Here is a 16,591-nt window from a genome sequence, read left to right on the forward strand (position 1 = left end):
ACCCACAATCCTGGACCTGTGACAGCACCCCGTCAGTAAAAAACGTTATGGCCTTACTACCAAAAAGTACTGGATCCCAGGGTCCCGCTCTCTAAAAGAGAAGCGTTAGCAAGCAAAACCTAAATTTCTTCGGACACGAGGCCCGGGTACCATCCATTTAGCCCATGAAAAGGACATCAGAACAGATCCGGTCAGCATGGCTAGCCCCAGCAAGGAAGCTTCCAGTGGAGCTCAGCACAGTACATCTTTACTCGTGACCAACACCTTAGACACTGGCGAAAAAACTGAGGATTCCCAGTATTGGGAGGGGTTATATAGGGAGTACACTTCTTGCCTTAGGGTATGCCAGTGTCCATCACCTATCAGTGGCCCTAAAACCCACATAAGTACTATGGCTCTGTGTCCCCCGATGTAAGAAAATAAATACATTTTCAATAGTTCTAAATGAAATTTTATTGTGAGGATTGAGTTGGTTCTTCTGGTGTTTTAAGTGGTTATAAATCCAAAATATTTTTAGATTAATGCATCAATAGCCCATATCCCCATTTCCCCTTTTAATTACCCGCACCCTCATTCAATCCAGCTCTGTGGCCCTCTGCAGCTCTCATCTATCCACCACGTCCTGGTCTTGTTGGCTTTACCAAGACACAGAGAGCCATTTGCTCCCACTGTTGTCAATCAAAACCAGTAAGGAGGGAGTGCGGGGGCAAAGAGAATTCTTCTGCCAGTGTCAACAGATGCAGGCCATAAGGCTCAAGAGCAAGCCTGAACTTGTAATTGGTGGAAAGAAGGAGCCAGAGTACCGGCAGGGGAACAGAGAAGAGGAGGTTTGGGGCTGCTATGCACAGTGGAATTGCTAAAAGCAAGTAAGCACTTTAAAGAAAGCAGCAAAATCAAGTTATACAATTTAAAAACAACATCAGGCACAACTCTATTTTTTTTTTTCTTAAAATCTTTAATACCAGATTTAACACTCTACTCTGCTGAGCATGCTAGTCTAATATGCACAGTGGGGAGTTGTATGACAGACAATAGTTCTGGTGTTGTAACTCCACTGCTGTGCCATACGCCAAACACATCTATGACATTTGTGTTGTGCTTTGTGTAAAAGGAGGCACAAACACCAGAACTAGTGTCGATAAAAAATACCATTCTGACACAGCAAAGAGCTGGAAGCGCAGCCCCCTACTGTACACATCAGAATCACTTAGCTAAGCTTAGAGAGCCCCTAAAGTAGTAAATAGGAGCATTTTTTTAAAAAAAGTCTGTGCCTGTAGATGGCCTTTAAAAATGATGATCTCACACAAACTATGCAATCCATACATAATGGTGAAGTATTATATTTTTTTCTAGAGAGTGGCATAAACACACTGATCACTTTATAGTTTGCAATATTGTAACAAAAGTAGGCATTACCTTGTAAAGAAACACAGCAAGTCTCAAAGTAGGTATCGAAGAGGACCTCTCACATACATTTGGGCTGTAAGATGAAAACACAAGGGACGGCGTACTGCAATAGTGTTCCTGCAAGTATACAAGCAGGAAATGCTTCTGAATTAGCACAACACAAACAAAATGTGTGGCTGTAGAATAACATAAAAGACATATACTGCACAACAGAGCAAAAAACAGAACAAACAATTGACTAACTGTAATTTTATAATTAGTATAACAAATGGTACCATTAAAAGAGAAGTAAAGGTTTTTTTTTTTTTTTTCCTCCATCATACTTACCTCCTAGGTAGATGCAACATGGATTCAATGCTGCATCTGTTCCTCGGCGCCTCTACACTGAGAAGCAAGCGATCGAACACCGCCGATCCCTCGGTTTTCACAGCGAGCAGAGAGTTGTAGACTATCAGTCACAGCTCTCTACTCTTCTCTCTCCTCAATCATTGGAGCTCTGGGCTGTGCAGAGGCGGGGAGCAGCCATCTCGGGCTCTCAGCAGCTCGAGATGGCTGCTCCCCGCCTCGGACCCTTGGACAGAGGTGGATGGCTGTGAATTGGATTTTACTGTGAAGCCACAGCCTGGTGCTCACAGTACGAATGACTGCACCGCGAGCGGAGCGGGGAACGAGGGGGGGCTTCGTTCCCCCACATCGCTGGACCCAGATAAGGGTCCGATTATTAAAAGTCAGCAGCTGCAGTATTTGTAGCTGCTGACTTAATTTTATTTTTTGGGACACCCCACTTTAATGATTCTTATTCTGAATGGTCTAAGGTTATCAGTGGTGTACCACAAGGTTCCGCGTTGGGGCCCTTACTTTTTTTTTTCAAATAACAGTTTTATTAGCTATCTCAGCAGGTAAAGGAATAGACCAGCCAGCCAGTATAGACATTGTAGCAGTAATTTGAAGCCCAAGGAGTACGAGAGGAGTGCAATATCACGGAGCACGAGCACTTTTGATTTATATATTTCTTTTAATGCATGGTGTTGTGGTATAGATATATCTATATATGGTTTATTGGATTTTGATTTACATTAGTATTGGTTTTTACATTTGTGATCTAATCGCCGGGGCTTCCCCCAACAGCTTGTAGAATCCTGACTTAGACCAGGAGAGAGCCTGCTTGAGATGTAATAATTTGTGTGCAGTGAAGTGGAGGGGGACACGGAATGTTTTCGTTCTGTCCTCTATTAACGCAGGTGCCCCGTGACGATGTCCTATTGATGACAAAAAACGTAGTGAGGAGGAGCGAAGGGCTGTTTGCGAGGTCGGCCAGCTCGCATTTTATGCTGAACTTTTTTCACGTTTGTAAGTGTCCATTTGTCTTTTTATATATAATAAATTTGAAAGTGTTTTATGCTTTACAAGCCTTTATTTTATGGGGAATTTGCAACGTATTTGAACTTGCCTACCTGCGGACCATTCTTATTGAGGCATCTGTGTACCAGAGATATCCTGGGCTGGGGTTACAGCCATCTGCTTGGTGTGGCCCCCCTGTAGTAAGGGACCACCTTGCTCCGGTAAGCGGCAGTGTTTTTTTGGGGTGGTTTTTTCACATGTCGCTTTCTGTGGAGGATCCAGCGCAATATCACCATTGAAAAGTCACAGATCTATACATGGACTTTGGTTTCCACGTTTTGATTTTACATTATTACACGTGACCATTATTTGTGGACTTTTCTTGTAGTCACGATTTGTTAAGTCTGTTAAATCAGACCTTAAATTTAGCTTTTCTATATTTAATAGCATTTATTCTTTACATCACTATTAAGCATTGACATTTTATTTTTATATTATATTGTCACGATTCAAATTCATTTATGAATTTTTGCAGCACATTTATATCTTTGTTAGTGTGCAGTGATATATTTAGCGCAGCTCCTTTTTTGTATATTCACGCAGACGATACGACACTCGAAAATTCTACGGCGACTGGTGTGGTTGAGAAACCCCTTTCTGTGTTCACGAATACAACCTTAACATGGGAGGGGAGGACTTCAACGACCAGATGATGGTGCCATACTTAATTGCCCATAAGGCCAGACGCTGGTACAAAAAAAGTGTCTGTATGCTTATTTCATTTCAATTGGCTCCGCTGAAAGCTTATGTGCTATACAAAGCTCCAAGATGAAACTGGATCCTTCCTAAAATTCCAGGAAGAGATCATCACAGCCCTTCTCCAGGCGGTGCTGTAGCCCAACTTGCCAATGCAAGTGCAGTAAACAGGCTGCATGAGAGGCATTTTTCGGGAGGTCCTCTGTGGTACCCCTGCCCAAAAAGCACCCCAAAAAAGAGGTCATGTCTGCAGAAAAAGCGGATATGGGCGTGACACCTGCTTTTATTGTCCCTCCTGTCCTGACCAACCTGGTCTCTGCATCTGTAAATGTTTCTGTCACTACCACACACTAGTGGAGTATTAGCGTAGGGTACAGCACGGCGCATTCCAAGGACACACTATCTCACAGGGTCTCGAAAGAAGAGATGACCAACGCATTTTGATACCTTAAGCTGGAACGTTTATAGTTACAATAAAAGTGTAAAAATAAATAAAAAAGCCAAAAAAATAGTTAAAGTTTTATTGTTCTTCTTGCTCTCTACTGTTACTGTATTTTATGTTAACTGTAATGTTTTGTTACGGTGTTTTATCGTGTTTGCTTTGCAGGTATGTCCTACTGTATTGTTACTTTGTTTTATTGTTAACCATTATGTGCTTTGCAGGTACGCCATTCAGCTGCACTGATTTTGACAGCAACAGGGTTTGCTCGAACGATACGTTAATCAGCGACTCCAGTGCTGTAGGAGGAGATTTCATCACCACAGTTTAAAAAAGAGCATATATGCTGAAACATAGGGGCAGGGGTAGACATTAGGGGCCGATAGCCCCTATGCTTCAGCATATATTTTTTTATTTACTTTTCTTGGCAGAGATTTCTTCATCCACATTTATAGCTGTGAATGGAGGAATTTGAACGAAAAAAAAAAAAGAAAAAAAGAAAAAAGGGGGAAAATGATGCATGTATGCCCATCATTAAAAGTGGGTGGATACGAATGGTGGGCATACCACTGATTGATCAACATGAATGGAAAAATCTATTAAATTTATTTTTTCATCCACAGGCCGATTGAAAAAAAAAAAAAAAAAGGAGAACATTACAATATATGACCAACGAGGACCAGCGGTGTACTGGACTTTAAGTGGTTACACAAGAATGATGCCTGCAGGTTTAGGTATCATCTTGGTATTGTTCTTTTCAGACGGTGGTCAATTTTCACATAAAAAGCAATCCAAGCTGTGGAATGTTCCCTCCTACCGTCTTCCATGGTTTCCTCTGGCTCTTCTGATCCACCTGGAAAGCCGAGAATGCAGCTGGTGGTTCCGCCAGCTGACCATAGAGCTGATCGGAGTCTACAACGGCTTCAATCACCTCTATGGTCCAAGAAACCGGAAGCTACGAGCATTTCATGACTTTGGTTTTGCTGGACATAAACAGCGCCATTGGCAAATTAGCAAAGCATCTTATCACAACGATCTTGGTGTGGTCAGATGCTTTGAGGGCTGAGGAGAGATCTAGAGTCTTTCAGACCCCAAATTAAAAATAAAAGTGTAAAAATAAAAAGCTAAATTAATAATTGAAAAAAATAATAAAATGAAAAACATCCCTGTCCACCCGTGCACAAAGGTAAACGCAAGTGTCGGTCTCGTTACGTATGTGAACAGCAATTGCATCATGCATGTGGAGGTATCACCACGAACACCTGTTCGGATGCAGTAATTCTAGCAGGAGATGACCTCTGTAAATCTAAAATGGTAACCTGTAAAGGCTTTTAAAAAAAAAAATTTATAAAAAAAATATACAAATTAAAAAAAATTATATATAGTTTGTTGCTGCTGTGCGCAATTTAAAAAAATGACGTGTTTGGCATCTATGTACTTGGCATAAGATCATCTTTTTTTTTCAGCAGAATGTATTTTGTGTAGTAATTCCACATATACCCATGGCATGTGTGAGCAATATCTAATTTCAGTGACAACATTGCCATTTTTCAATCACTTGAGACAAAAAAATAAAATATTCAATGGGCTCAACATGCCTATCAGCAATTTCCTTGGGGTGTCTACTATCCAAAATGGGACATTCGGGGGTGGTTCTGTGCTGCCCTGCCATTTTAGCACCTCAAGAAAGCTGCGTAAATTCCATAAAATGTACCATAGTTTGTAGACGCTATAACTTTTGCGCAAACCAATATATGCTTGAAGAAAAAAAGCCCCCAAAGCATGATGCTGCCACCACCATGGTTCACTGTGGCTATGGTGTTCTTTTGGTGATAAAACATATCTTTTGGAATTATGGCCAAAAAGTTAATCCTTGGTGTCATCAGACCATAACACATTTTCCCACATGCTTTTGGGAGACTTCAGATGTGATTTTGTAACTTGTTTTTCTTGCCACTCTACCCCCATAGCCCAGACATAAGAATAATGTGGGAGATTGTAGTCACATGTACCACACAGCCAGTACTTGCCAGATATTCCTGCAGTGCCTTTAACCACTTCCCGACCAGCGCACGACGATGTACGTCGACAGAATGGCACGGGCAGGCATATTGGCGTACATGTACGTCCAATATTCGATGCCGCCGTGCCATCGGGAGCGCGCCTCCGGCGGCGCGCTCCCGCACTGGTCGGGACCCCCGTGAGTCCGGTCGCGGGACCCGCGGACTCGATCGCCGCGGGCATCCCCGCGATCGTCTCACGGAGCGGCCGAATGGAGGAAATGCTGTGTAAACAACATTTTTCCATTCTGCCTAGCAACTAGTGACGCTGATCTCTGCTCCATGTGATTGGAGCAGAGATCAGTGTACACTAAATGAAAGCCCAACCCCCCCACAGTTAGTAACACACCCCTAGGAACACTTAACCCCTACACTGCCACCCACTGGTTAACCCTTTCACTGCCAGTGTCATTTACACAGGGATCACTGCATTTATATAGCAGTGATTACTGTATAAATGACAATGGTCCCAAAAATGTGTCAAGAATGTCCGATGGGTCCCCCACAATGTCGCAGTCAGAATAAAAAAAAAAAAAAAAAAAATCGCAGATCGCCGCCATTACTAGTAAAAAAAAAAATAATAATAAATGTTTAATAAAAATGCTATAAAACTATCCCTATTTTGTAAACGCTATAACTTTTGCGCAAACCAATCAATAATCGCTTATTCTGATTTTTTTTACCAAAAATATGTAGAAGAATACGTATCGGCCTAAACTGAGGGAAAAAAATGTTTTTTTATATATTTTTGGGGGATATTTATTATTACAAAAAGTAAAAAATAATGCGTTTTTTTCAAAATTATCGCTCTATTTTTGTTTATAGCGCAAAAAATAAAAACCGCAGGGGTGATCAAATACCACCAAAATAAATCTCTATTTGTGGGAAAAAAAGGACGTTAATTTTGTTTGGGAGCCACGTCGCACGACCGCGCAATTGTCAGTTAAAGCGACGCAGTGCCGAATCGCAAAAAGTGGTCTGGTCTTTGACCAGCAAATTGGTCCGGTCTGAAAGTGGTTAATGTTGCTGTAGGCCTCATGGAAGCCTTTCTAACCAGTTTTCTTCTCGTTTTTTCAACAATTTTGAAGGGACATCCAGTTCTTAGTAATGTCACTGTTGTGCCTTTTTTTTCTCCACTTGACAATGACAATCTTTACTGTGTTCCATGGTATATCTAATGCCTTGGAAATTCTTTTGTACCCTTCTCCTGACTGACGCATTTTAACAATGAGATCCCTCTGATGCTTTGGAAGCTCTCTGCGGACCATGTCTTTTGCTGTAGTATGCGACTAAGAAAAATGTCAGGAAAGACCTACTAGAACAGCTAAACTTTATTTGGAGTTTATTTAGAAGCGCTATAAAATGATGGCCAGTGTGTACTGACTCCTATTTAACATGAGTTTGAAAGGGATTGCTTAAAAAAGGAGAAATATAGCCAAAGCTCGTTTCGAAGTGCAATTCGTTTTGCACTTCTGTGACCCGTTTTACAGCAGAGAGTGGACTGAAGTCCACTCTCTGCTGACGTCACCAATGTCAGTCCAGGTACCGTGTCATCCCGACCATGGAGTCTGGATCCGCCAGGTGCCTGGACTGACACCCGTCTCATCAAGCTGATGAGAGCCTGAGATAGATGGTCGCTCTGCCCCCTCCACAGCTCAGCGCTCCAATGAGCGAGGAGGAAGAAGAGTGGAGAGCTGTGACTGACAGTCTACAGCCCTCTGCTTATGGAGCTCTGAAAACCGAGCGATCGGCGGTGTTCGATCACTTGTTCTCAGTGTAGAGGCACCGAGGGACTGATGCTGCATCCACTGAGGTAAGTATAAAACTGAAAAACAAACAAAAAAAATACCCAGGTATAAGAGGGTGTGCACCCATATTCAAACACTTTTTTTTTTTTCAGTTTGTTTTTCAATTCAGTTGGACAGTTTATAGGTCACATCAAAAGGTTGAAAAAGTTCTAAGATATATCTGTCTCATTTTTTTACATCACAGAAACCTGACATTTTAGATCCAACACGTTTATTATCTCTCTCTATTATATATATATATATATACACACACACACACACATATACATATACATATACATATACATATATATATATACACATACATACATACACACACACACACTCCTTTATGCCCACTTTAAATCACTACAGTTAAATTTAATTAAACACTGCAAGAGTGCACAATATGTAAAATAAGCACAACTGTATGATAGAGGTAGAACATCAATATATTTGCAACAACACAACTGATTTTAAAATACAGGTATGTACGATATAGAATGGCATATTTTTTGATCCAAGTAAACCTTTGCTTTACTCAATCTACACAACATATGACACTATCATGTAACAAGGAGAGATGGGAAAATATTATACATCATGTGGCAGTGAATAAAAATACTGCAGGCTACGGAATGGAAGGTGTCCCTGTAATGTTATTTTTAGTATTCTGAATGCCATAGTGCAGGCATGGTTTTGAGAGTTACTTAGTCACACAACCACTGACAATTTGCTTTATGCATTAAAAGACAACAATTAGGTTAAAAAAAAAAAAAAAGAAAGAAGATTCTACTATGTATAAAAAAAAAGGAAAGATTAGTATAATCATAAGCCGATATAAAACTGGGTCATGCTGACAGTATTTTACATTGTATCCACCACAACTTATCCTCAATGACGACATTTATATACAGATGCGTTTTCTTGAATGAACAGGAGATGCTACATTACCCATCATTATCTCAATTATATATTATAATCTTCAAGGGTTGCCCAACAAAAAATTAAATTTAAGCAACTCTTGGTTGATCAACTTCAATCCTAATTTGATCTGGAGGGGTAGGGAACGTCGGCTCTCCAGTTGTTTTGAAACTACAAGTCCCATGAGACATTGCAAGACCCCAACAATCACAGGCATAACTCCTAGAGGCATGATGGGATTTGTAGTTTCAAAACAGCTGGAGAGCCGAGGTTCCCTACCCCTCTCCTACTTGATGTCATCTATTCCCTCTTTCAGACATTCTGAGCCCTTTACCAACAAGTCTGTACCTTCCCATTTTTTCCTCTAGTCCCCCTACCTACCCCGATATATTCTCCACCCACTGCTGTTCTTATACCCAGTCTTACTAAAGGGTCAGACTACACTGATCAAAATTCAGCCGAATCCCGTTGAACCAATTCAGTTTCAATCAGTATATGGCAAGGTTTAGGTTTAAACTAAAAGGTAGACATTCCCCACCCAGTACCCTTCCCCCAACTTTCTCATCCTGCTTTCATTTTACACTGTATACTCACTGCAGGGACAGTATGCTTGCACGTACGATGTAGGGAGAAGACGGATTAGTATACTGCATTTTTCAAAAGATGGATCAGTGCTCTATACTAAATCTTTGGTGTCAAGTCTTGTGCTTCATGTTCTATTTTTTTGAATATTCTGTATCAGGTCCATTTGCAACCTGGTTACTACTGATCTCATTACTCCTTAGATGCTGCCATGTACAGCATCAGACACAATACTCTGGCTTAAAGGACAAATTCACCTTTGGGAACATGCTACACGTTCCACCGATTTTAGGGTAGAACAGGTAACATGTTCCCAGTGTTGAAGCCGCCACCTGCCCTCCCTGTGGCATCAGTATGGGAGAAGTTCCCGGTACAAGCTGCCACTGTGTAAAAAACAGAATGGCCGTGCAGGGCTCTGCCCACAAGGCCACGTCATTCAGACACACAGCTACGCATGTCTGAATGAACTACAAGCCCCGACATCCTTAGCAGCCGTCAGCTTGTAGTTCTCAATGAGCACTGTGGTAGTTCATTGAGAGTTTTTGTCGGGGAGTATCAGCTTGCCTGTACGGGATGTACGGGTAATCAGATACACTGACAGGTCTGCAGGAGACCTGCATGGCATCAGCGATCTGCTGATCGATGGTACAATGCTTTCCAGGCCCCTGCAACAAAAAAATAAATGCAAATTTATTTTACCTGCAAAAAAAAAAAAAGTGCATTTATTTTATTTTTTTAAAGTGAACTTCTCCTATAACCAGTGCTTTATACCCCATAATCTTCAATATCAGGCTCAATACTTTCTAGCGTGTCCTAAGAGCAGACTCGTTTGTACAACACACTCCTTGGAAGGCTTTGTATGCTAAAATCACCTGCGTCAGGCCATATACTTCCAGTGTGTCCTGGCAGAAGGCTGTTTTACCAACACACATATACTCTACTGTGCATCAAATTCACGGTGGGTAATAAAATACCGCTCACCAAGGTAACCGTGTTCTTCCGGCACCTAACTTTTTAAGCTGGCTCCTGGTTCTCAGTGAAACTGTCCAGTCTTGGACTCATCATGAAAAACATCAATTGTCATCTACAAACGCAAAAAAGTCAGCACACTGTAAAATTTACATTAAAACAGAATGCAATAATTTTCAGATCTCATAAAATCATGTTTTAATTCACAAAAGAAAATTATTTCAGTTTAAACTTATGCTATAGGTACAATTTTAAGGAAAAAATAAGGTAATTTTGAAATTGATGGCAGCAACACATCTCAAAAAAGTTGGGACAGGGTAACAAAAAGCTGACAAAGTGGTACTAACAAGGAAGAGCTGGAAGAACATTTTGCAACTAATTAGGTTAATTGGCAACAGGTCAGTAACATGATTGGGTATAAAATCTTAGAGCAGGGATCTCTAAACTACAGCCCCCAGCTGTTGTGAGACTACATATCCCATGAGGCAGGGCTTGACAAATTTGCTTTGAATCTAGGAGCCAGCAAAAAAATAAAGTTAGGAGACAGTTTTTTTTTACGTTACGTCAGGGTTGTAGGCTGGCCAGGAAGAACGGCAATACAAATTGTTCTATGGAGAACTCATTAATATGTGCCAATTGCATTGCGAGAGTGGCATATTGCAGCTTAAGGTTGGTGGGTGGCAAAAACACGACTCTACCACAACATTTTTATCACCCAACTGCACATCTAAATTAAGCTTTGGTGACACTTTAAATAAAATACAAAAACAGGATTAAAGTAGTGTCTCAGTGCTGCTGATCTTCTGCTGCCTCTTTGCAGCCACTGCCTGCCTACATGGTCCCCCCATATCCCAATGGTGACTAATTACCCTCACATCTGGTGGGTTTCTGGTCACCATGAACTACTGGAGGCCAGCTGTGCATAATTAGTGATAAATTGTACACATGGCTTTACCATTTCAGAATAATGTTTAATGTAAAATTGCAAAGACTTTAAATAAATCATCATCTACATTATCTTGAGAACTCTTTTTGTGCAAGGGGCATGGCAAAAATGCAATATTGAATGCCTGTGATCTTTGGGTCCTCGGATGACACTAAAAACAGACGAGATTCAATGATGTACATCACTGCATGAGCTCAGGAATGCTTCCAAAAGTCACTGTGAACACAGTTCCCCGTGCCATCCAAAAATGCAATGAAGAAGCCGTTGTAAGAAAATAGTTCTGCTGCAAAGTGCACTACCTGCACTGTTCAGCAGTTAGAATCATATATCAAGCAAAAATGGGACAACATTCCTCTTTCAAATATCCAGCAACTGGTCTCCTCAGTTCCCAAACTTTTACAAAGTGTCATTAAAAGAAGAGTGGATGCTACATTGTGGTATACATTACCCAGTCTCAATTTTTTCGGGAAGTTTTTCTGCCATCAAATTCAAAATTACCTTATTTTTTTCCCCCTAAAACGGTCCATTCTCTCAATTTAAACATTTAATATGTTTTCTATTTTAGATTGTGAATAAAACATGGGTTTATGAAATTTTCAAATCATTGCATTCCGTTTTTATTTAGATTTCACACAGCATCCCAACATTTTTTGGAATTGGGGTTGTACATACAGAGGGTACAATTATTTGATCCCTTGCAGATTTTGTACGTTTGCCCACTTAAAATCATATTCTATTATGACCCGAAACATACCGCCAAGGCAACAAAGGAGTGGCTCAAGAAGAAGCACATTAGCGTCATGGAGTGGCACAGCCAGCCTCCAGACTTTAACCCTATTAAAAATGTATAGAGGGAGCTGAAACTTCAAGTTGCCAAGCGTCAGCCAAGAAACATTAACGTGTTTGTTTGTTAACCCACAGGGTACAATTTACATTATCCTCTTGGTTGATGAATCTAATGTACCCCCTGTGACAGTGCTTTATAAACAAATACAGCTATATACATTGTTTACAGAGCGCAGTGCCCCGACGTCTTTCTCCTCTCTCGCGTTAAAGCTGCAGTGGGCAGGGCAGAGGATCCCCCACTGAAGTCATTCAGGAAAAGAGGAGAGGAGAAGAGAGGAGAGAGACTGCCTCACCCACTGAAGCTGTCATGCAAGACAGAAGAAAGATGGTGGATCATGTGATCGCCGATCTGTGCTCTGTAAACAAGGTATATAGTAGAGGTGCGCATCTTCACTGGTCTCACGATTCGATTTGGATTATCTGGTCAATGATTTAATTCCGCGATGCATCACGATTACCGACGAGCTCCCACTTCCACTTAGACTACTTAGGCAGCCTTTTCTCTCTGCAATCTTCTGGGACACATCACAGGTCCCAGAAGATTGCCTGTTCATTCAGGACAGGGCAGTGAGACATGTGCACCCACAGTAGTATCACCAGTGCCGTGGACAGGCGGGGGAGAGAAGGGAGGGTTTGGGTGGCCACGTCGCTGGACTATGGGACAGGTGAGTGTCTTTATTAAAAGGCAGAAGATACACTTGTTTTGTAGCCTGCTGACTTTTTTAATAAACAAAAAATTTGACTGGACCTCCGCCTTGAATTAAAAATAACCTCACTCACTTAACCACTTCACCCCCGAAAGATTTGGCTGCTGAATGACCAGGCCATTCTTTGCGATTTGGCACTGCGTCGGTTTAACAGACAATTGAGCGGTCGCTTGACACTGCACCCGAACAAAATTTACATCCTTTTTTTCCCCACAAAAAGAGCTTTCTTTTGGTGGTATTTGATCATCTCTGCTGTTTTTATTTTTTGCACTATGAAAAATAAAATAAAAAAAATAAGATATAGATATATATATATATATATATATATATATATATATATATATATATATATATATATATATATATATATATATATATATATATATATATATATATATATATATATATATATGATAAAAAAATAATAATAAATAAAAACTTAGATGATTTCTTTTAACATTTGATTTATATCCACCCTGCCTGTGAGCAACAAGCAGTTCACTGATTACACGGCCACGGGAATGCAACAGCAGCTGCAGACTACTGAAAGTATTTTTGAGCGTATGAACCAAGCAAATGTATTATTTGTATAGAGAAATGCAGTCTGCAGTTTATATATAGCCATACTAAAATGTTGAATAGCAATGATATGCACGTGAAGGCTGCATATGAAACATTTAAAAGCAGAACTTTAGACAGGAAACACAATCAATAAGCCCAACAATCACTGTGAAAAATAAATAAAAAACTACTTATACTGTATAATATATAACAGGGGTTGACAAATTTGCTTTGAATTTAGGAGCCAGTTTTTTTTTGTTTTTTAGAGTGGTATGGCTTGTCAGCTCCCGGGGTAAGGCCACTCATTTTCACCCCCTATCCCTAACTCACAATGGAGCACCCAGTCAATAACTCCATTGAAACGCTGTTACATCAGGGTCAGCCTGACCCCTGCAAACGCTAAACAGTTTTTTTTTTGCAGCGTTTGAAGCAGTCACCGTCAGGTGCTTTTTTACCTGCGAGTCTCACTGGTGTACCAGTAAAGTTAGAGACCAAAATGTCAAATCAAAGGTACAGTAGTGAAGAGGCCTACACGTTTCTGAGCATGACAGATAGTGAAGAGGAAGTCACTCATCTGCCAGATTTAGGCTCAGAATAGGAACCTGTAGACAGCAGCGGCAACCTGACAGATAGCTCTGCCAAGGTCAGACATACCAGACTGCGATCTTCTGTCGTTGAGGTGCAAGAACCACAGGTCCCTCGTATGGAGCAGCGAGCCAGCACTAGTGCTGCTATTCCTTATGGCGAACTGGCAAGCACCAGCAGCCTAGTACCTAGTGGGGCAGTGGGTGTGTCGGCAGTAAAGCGATGCTATTTTTAGCAGCGCATTACTGTCAATTTCGCGGCGCTATTCGGCCGCTAGCGGGGCGCTTTTGCCCCTGCTAGCAGCCAAGAAAGGGTTAAAACCATCTGCTTTGCCGGCGATATAGCCGCGCTGCCCATTGATTTCAATGGGCAGGAGTGGTATACACACCGCTCCTTCACCGCTCCAAAGATGCTGCTACCAGGACTTTTTTTAGCGTTCTGCCACACACCACTCCAGTGTTCACATTGGAGACACAGGAGCGGCTCTTTCAGGGTGCTTTGCAGACTATTTTTAGAGATTTGGCGCCTGCAAAGCGCCCCAGTGTGAAAGAGGTCTAAGCGCAGTTCAAGCAGGCAAGGTGACAAGCACGAGTAGTGTCCCACTGCCACCAAGAAGACGACAGACAGGCCACTCGAGCCCATAGTGCCCTTCCTGCTGCATTCGCCATTACTACTTGGGAACCCACCACTTCTGTAGCACCCGTACTTCTCCCATTCACTGGCCAACCCGGAATTCAGGTGGAAACAGTTGAATTTACGTCACTTGATTTTTATTCGCTGTTTTTCACCGAAGATCTCTAAAGATCTATGGTGGACCAAAGCAATTTGTATGCTGGTCAATTCATCGCCGCTAATCCCCAGTTGTCCCTTGCCAGAGATTGGAAACCAATTACGGTTTCCGAATTTAAGACCTTTCTGGGCCTATCCCTCCTCACGGGCATAACTAAAAAGAGTGAGTTGCGGTCATATTGGTCCATTGACCCAATTCACCATATGCCCTGGTTCTCTGCCTCCATGGCCAGGGCACGATATGAGCAGATCTTGCAGTTCATGCCAATGACAATGAACTCTGTCATCTTCGGGGTGACTCTGGATTTGATCGTCTCTACTAAATTAGGACCCTCGTAAACCACTTAAACCAACGTTTTGCATGCTTCTTTACTCCCAAACAAGTTGTCTGCGTTGATGAGTCCCCGATTAAATTTTATGGCCACTTGTCTATCAAACAGCATCTTCCCAGCAAGCGTGCCAGATACGGGGTCAACATGTATAAGCTCTGTGGCAGGGTTACAGGCTATACATATAGTTTTATGGTTTACATAAAAATGGAAGAGATGGTCACATAGAGCCGGAGAACTGCCCAAACTACATAGTGAGCGCTGGTAACCTGGTGGGACCCTTATTCGGAAAGTGGTACCACTTGTACGTAGACAATTACATGAGCGTGCCACTTTTTAGTCCCCTTTTTGATTATGGAATTGGCACACGTGGTACCATGCGATCCAATTGCCGGGACTTCCCCCAAACAGCTTGTACAATCCCAACTTAGACGGGGGGAGAGAGCCTGCTTGAAGTGTAATAATTTGTTAGCAGTGAAGTGGAGGGATTCACGGAAAGTTTTTGTTCTGTCCTCGCTTCACGCAGACGCGGCAAATTCCTACGGCGACTGGTGTTGAGGAGAAACCCCTCTGTGTCCACGAATATAACCTTAACATGGGAGGGGTGGACCTCAGTTGTTGGTGCCTTACCCAAATTGCCCATAAGGCCAGACGCTGGTACAAAAAAAAGTGGCTATAGCCGCCGGCTGTCTCACGGGAGCGCGCCCGCAGGTGCTTCTCACCATGCGAGGGAGCTCGCATGAACGTAGTATGATATGTTTCTTATTTAAAAAAAAAAAATTATATATATATATATATATATATATATATAAAAAGTTATACGAACAATTCATCAATATATACGAGAATATCAGTATAAAAACAGCGCTTATTTCTATAAAAAAAAGTCCTTTGTAGAAGTTGTAGTAAACAAAAAAAAGTCAAAAAAATCACTAGACAGTTCCAAAATGTGCAGATAAGGTGCCTATAGTGATCTAATCAACGTTGTAAGGTGATCAAAGGTGCTGCCAAACTTTCTTCCACCATAAACCGGGAGTGCTTCACCACATGTGATGCGTATCCCCCTCGGGGGTTAAACTCACCAGACACAGCTGATAAGATAAGCCTTAAGGAGTAATCACTTCAATGGATATAGTAATATTCATATATATCCCCCTTTAGCGTTGCAGTCACAAGTAGTCCTCCAAGTATATCATAGGAATGAAACAGAATATATACATAGCATAATACGGTTTTATTTTTTAAAAAGTTTGACACATATCAGCAAAGTCACCCACTTCAATATATGCGTACATTAACAAAGAGTAACATCAGCGTTAAAATCATGTACTTCACCGAATTAGTAATTCCAGAACCATTCACCAGTGTTCCCCTGTATACACTGGGTATCACTTCCTGGTCCGTGGTTAGCGGTGGAGTGCACACCTCACTTCCGGTAGCGTCGTGTAGGCCACGCCCTGACGCGTTTCGTCACTTCCGACTTCAACCGAGGGCGTGGCTACACGACGCAACCGGCCAATATATGTACAGCCCGCCCTCTCTCCGCAAGCCAATCAGACAACC

The 16,591-nt window shown here is 41.6% G+C and overlaps 1 protein-coding gene across 5 annotated transcripts in view; it reads right to left on the reverse strand.

Moving 5' to 3' along the window:
* PPP6R2 (protein phosphatase 6 regulatory subunit 2) overlaps positions 1-16,591 on the reverse strand; it is a 232,444-nt gene that overhangs the window by 190,408 nt on the left and 25,445 nt on the right. For 4 of the 5 annotated variants that reach the window (XM_077473574.1, XM_077473576.1, XM_077473573.1 and 1 more), the window contains exon 2: positions 1,417-1,524. The exons of the other annotated variant lie outside the window; for it this stretch is intronic. The gene's annotated coding sequence lies outside the window, so the exon portion shown is untranslated. The remainder of the gene's footprint in view (positions 1-1,416; positions 1,525-16,591) is intronic. 5 annotated transcript variants of the gene reach the window in all.

The sequence above is a fragment of the Lithobates pipiens genome, unplaced genomic scaffold (genome assembly GCF_037356315.1).
Source record: "Lithobates pipiens isolate NorthernLeopardFrog02 unplaced genomic scaffold, aLitPip1_a1.2 Scaffold_8, whole genome shotgun sequence".
In the NCBI taxonomy this organism is placed as follows: Eukaryota; Metazoa; Chordata; class Amphibia; order Anura; family Ranidae; genus Lithobates; species Lithobates pipiens.